This window comes from Macrobrachium rosenbergii, chromosome 19 (assembly GCF_040412425.1).
Source record: "Macrobrachium rosenbergii isolate ZJJX-2024 chromosome 19, ASM4041242v1, whole genome shotgun sequence".
NCBI classification, from domain to species: Eukaryota; Metazoa; Arthropoda; class Malacostraca; order Decapoda; family Palaemonidae; genus Macrobrachium; species Macrobrachium rosenbergii.
The window spans coordinates 21,846,657-21,851,656 of NC_089759.1; the positions used below are offsets into that span (position 1 = coordinate 21,846,657).

At 38.7% G+C, this 5,000-nt stretch overlaps 1 protein-coding gene across 13 annotated transcripts in view; it reads left to right on the forward strand.

Moving 5' to 3' along the window:
- The window catches only part of mAChR-A (muscarinic Acetylcholine Receptor, A-type), a 762,830-nt gene that overhangs the window by 342,548 nt on the left and 415,282 nt on the right, over window positions 1-5,000 (forward strand). For 4 of the 13 annotated variants that reach the window (XM_067121256.1, XM_067121252.1, XM_067121259.1 and 1 more), the window contains one exon: window positions 3,025-3,084. The exons of the other annotated variants lie outside the window; for them this stretch is intronic. The gene's annotated coding sequence lies outside the window, so the exon portion shown is untranslated. Of the gene's footprint in view, window positions 1-3,024; window positions 3,085-5,000 lie in introns of those variants that run through there. 13 annotated transcript variants of the gene reach the window in all.

Sequence of the window (5,000 nt, forward strand, 5' to 3'; positions counted from 1 at the left end):
TATATATATATATGCTTAACTTGTGGTTATTAAATCACTGTGTTCATTAGAATTGTTGCTGAACTTTAATATCAAATATAAGAAAGTTATCTTTTTATTATTATTATTATTATTATTATTATTATTATTATTATTATTATTATTATTTGTAATTTACCCAGACCGCTGAGCCAGTGTAGGAGTTAACATAAAATAGAATGTAATTTCTTTCCCGAAAACTAACTCATGAGCATAAATTTTCATTTTACGACCATCTGAGGGCCTGCTCGTTGGAGTAACAAGTGAATTTTTTTTTCTACAATAAGTTACTGGGAGATCATCTTTATACACTGTTCTTTTCCCAGCATTTTTATATGTTGAATTATGTTTGTTTAATTGTTTACTTTTATTTGTTTTTATTCAATTTATTTTTTCTACGTTTGTCTATTTCTAGTTATTCTAGTGCTTAATTTTAGACACCGTCTTAACCAAACTATTCTTGTTTCGTCCGTCCAGGAAAAAATTTATATTAAAAATATGTCTTTTATTCCTTCCTTTATTTATTTACTGTCTATTTCCTATACATTACAGTTAATTATGGATCAATAAACCATTCTTATTGTATTCAGTGAAGGTAGAAATAAATAAACAAAACAGGTCTAGCCCTGAACGGGGAGAAAAAAAGTAAGCATTCGGACGAGTAAGATCCTCGGAGGGACACGGATATCATAATGCATCACAACGGTGGTGCTCACATTCCACGGAGTCTGAAATCCCAAGGGAAAGAGGGGGAGGTGGGTAGAGGGAGGGGGGCGGAGATGGAAGATGTGGGAGTGCTGGGGTGCCCGGGGGGGCGTTCATTTCTTCCCCATTTTTCCTTTTACGACGCACACTCACCAAAGGAATTCTCCTGACATATAAGCTTATGTAACTATAATTCAAATACGCCATTATTTGATGTAAAGGTTTGAAGGGTGTCTGTTTAAATATTTTTTCAACTAATTTTTTATTTTGACTTCTTGCCAACTTTTGGATCGTTAGGACCGACTGCAGATTTTTGGGGGTTTATTAATGTATGTTTTATTTTATTTCGAATATAATGTGGTAGTCATTTTCCCAGCATGATGTCTTGCGTCGATTGTTTATAACCTCTGCTCCACCTGGCTTATGACAGAATATCGTAACTCCCTTTAAACTTGCTGAAAAACCTTTTAAACCCGTAGTAGCCTTGGACAACGTTAGTAAGAAAATTTGGCAAGGCCTGTTTAAATTTACCCTTAGGTAAACGAAGCTTTAATGTGCAAAGTAGCACTCACCTTTGTACCAAGCCCTTTCAAAGTACCTCTCAAAGGAAAAGAAGCTTGAGCAAAAATTCTCGGAGTCTGGGATAAAAATCACGAAGTCGTTGCGCAAATGACGTAGCTCACTGGAGATTGAAAGCGCCTTAAGTTCAGGAGGGGGCGAAATGGCCTGAAAGCTCCTTAAGTTCAGAATGGGGCGAAATGACCACCACTGACGTCTGGAGGAAATTGACCATGCTTCTTCCGAAGGTCTAAAGAACTTTCTTTAGACCTTGCTTCTTCGAAAGGGCAAACACCGTAAAGATTGAAACGCTCGTGGTGAAAAACAAACAGGACTCTGTGTTCGATAATTGTGGGCCGAAAGGGAGTTTCATTTTCGATAAATGTGGACAAAAAGTATTTCCATGCGCCATAATTCTGCTTTGGAAGGTGGGGAAGGCTGATAGGAAACAGCGACCCCATATGGAAATGGGCAAAGCTGAAGAAGAAGACGAAGAAGAAGAAGAGGATAATTATGGGGCAAAAAGAAGTTTTATGATTCATTATCATGGACCAAAATAATATTAAGTGTGAGAATTAAAGCACAATACGGAGGTTAGTTAGTTAGTTATAAATGATTTGTTTAACCAGACCTCTGAACTCTTTGCATTTGTATGATATTTATATAACCACAAGCGTTCATTGTAGATGATTATTATATTATTATGGACCCCAAGCGTGTATATGTTGATTTTCATTGAGCAAAAGAAGTTATATGTTCAATTATTATGAGACAAATGAAGTTTTCTGTAGGATTTAGCCGTGCGATTATTTTTGACATGTTGTCATAGGTTCAATTATTACGGAGCAGAAAGAAGTTTTAAGTGAGAATTATGAACTAAAAAAACAGTTTATTTTAGAAGTAATTATAGACAAGTATTCTGCCCGAAAATGGGAGACTGCAGTATCTGCAAAAATACAAAACTGAGAAAAATGGTAGATACTGCAGTTTTCCCTTGTCTTACTGCTGATTTTGCAGATACTGCAAATGGGACCCCCCCCCAAATACTCGTGGAAAGCATTGAGGAATCATTGTGAAACTGCAGTAACTTGTGTAATAGTGTTTCACGAGCCCAGTAGGTGTTATATCTCAGTTTCGAAAATTTTGCAGATGCGGCAGTTTTCCGATTTAGGGCAAGTTCTGTTAGATCTGGCTTGTATGAATATCATAGTATTGTTTCGGGCTCGGCATGACCTTTATTCATTTTTAGGCGTTAGGGGGGGGGGTGAAAATAAGGAAGAGGATTATGTTTGAAATCGATGGTGTTCCCTTCGAATAAATTGATAACGAATAGATTTTATGAGACGCCACCTCTTTTTGTATTTGGTCCAAAAGTTATGTTTTAATCACAATGCAAAGCACCTTCATTTTTCCTAATAGACCTGGTCTCACACATATGTCAACGTGTGTCAAGCATTCTCGTCTTTTTGCTGTATTTAGAGGTTCATCAGTTTGAACCTCTTCCAGAAATAGATGATATCTACGGTTATCTGGGACTAAAACTTCTCAGTTCCAGAGGTTCTTTATTTCTCACACCGTTTGACTGTGGAACAGTCTCCCTGAGGGTGTCGTGAAATTGGAACTTCGAAAGTTCAAGCAAAGATGCAATGCATTGCTACCCTAATATAATTCTCCGTGTATTTTAATAACTTACTTACATTTTGATATATTTATAATTTGTTCATTTATTTTTTTCTTTTCCAGTTGTTGAGATCTCTTCTCTCTGTATTTCCCATTACCTTTTTGTCGGAAGCGGACGAAGTTGTGAGTTATACATTCTATATTTTTTTTTTGTTTCCACCGTTCTAAAATTATTTCTGTTTTTTAAATCTAATTTTCCTTGTAATTTCCATTTCCCTTAAAATGATCTCTTCCCACTTTCTTCCCGAAGATTGCAAAAATGGGGACCCTTAAAAATTATTAAATGATTATGTTTACAATCTATAAGTTTTTCTTCCATTCAAGAAATCAGATGGATTCTATTTTTTTTATTTTCCATGGATTTTTCCTCTACCCAAGTGCCGTCGGAAGACTTTAAAAAAAAAAAAGCGGGGGAGGGGGAGGAGGGGGTGAACCTTAACTTGTGTAAATGATGACCTTTGCAACGCCTCCTCCTCCTCCTCCTCCTCCTCCTCTCCTCTCACCATCCTTGGTGGCGTTTTCCCCTTCCACACGTTCTAAGGTTGGTCCCCTTCCCTTGTCAACCTTTCCATTGTTGGCTCTTGCCTCTCTAGTGACTTCCTAACTCGTTCCTGGTCCCTTCAGCCCCCTCCCTCTTCACAGCCCCTCCTTCCCCTACCTCTTCCTCTATGCATCAACCCTCATACACTCATACCCTGTGGCACTCCTCCCTCTCCCCTCTCTTTCCTTCCACAAGGTGTCGGGGGGGACTACCCATGTCACACCAAGTAAAGTGGCTTGTCTAGTTCCACATTACTTCTTCTTCTTCTTCTTCCTCTTATTTTTTTTCTTCTGTGGAAAAAAAGTATTTTAGTGTCACAAAGTAAATCACAATAAGACAGGAATACAGTGCTTCAGATGGCTAACGGGGTATCTTGGAGTGCGAGAAGGACATTAGTATTGAAAATAAGTGAATAGAAAAGAGCTTGATTTTCCTTATGGAACGCGATGCTGTGCATGTTTTCACTCATTTATCATAATTGCATGTGTGGTTGCACATTTACACACACACACACTCTCTCTCTCTCTCTCTCTCTCTCTCTCTCTCTCTCTCTCTCTCTCTCTCTCTCTCTCTCTCTCATTTTAAACTTACGTAAACCATGTATACAAAAATACATTTTACTCCTGCAGTGGTGCTGTGCGGCAATGTGCGTATAGATGTAACCTAGAAAAGTATCGATACGCATATACGTTCATGTATGTCACCAGTGGAAAGAGAACGGGGAAGAGAGAGAGAGAGAGAGAGAGAGAGAGAGAGAGAGAGAGAAGAATTAGACCTCTTTCGGTACCCGGAAGCGAGTATGACATAAGAGCAGATGGTTGAGTCTTCTCCGGACTTATACTCTGGCACCATCTGCTGAAGGAGAAATATATTAGGACTGTTAACGTTCTTCTTCAGAGACTTTTGCAGTTTGGGTGGAGAGAGAGAGAGAGAGAGAGAGAGAGAGAGAGAGAGGGCGCCTATTTCGCCTCTCCAAATAGAGACTCCATGGCCTCACCACCTATTTCTATTGCCATGTTAGAGTGCGCTGGCTATATTTGGCTCCTGTATTTCCCGGTTCCATTTACTACACTCCAACGAGAGACAAATATATTCGATTTGTTTTTGTTTCGTCTGTTTGTGTTGCTGCTGCTGCTGCTGCTGGGATTGTTTTGTAGTTTTAACACAAACATCGACGCAGCTGCACGACCCATTCGCCGTCCCTGACACAACATGGAAATCTTTAAATCGTCAAAAATCTTAATGGCTTTTAAGGCTCCTGCGTTCATGTGACGAACACGCGTTCTGGTGGTTTCAATATTTGACTCACCCTTGTGGTTTCAAAGAGGGGAAAGGTATGAAAAGCACTGAGAAGCAATACTTTTCTGCTCTGTATATTTCTAAATTAAGAATTATTGGCATGGGAATCTTTCAGTCGTCAAAGTCTTAATGGCTTTTAAGCCTCATGAGTTCTGGTTGTTTCAATATTTGACCCACACGTGTTTTCACAGAGGGAGAA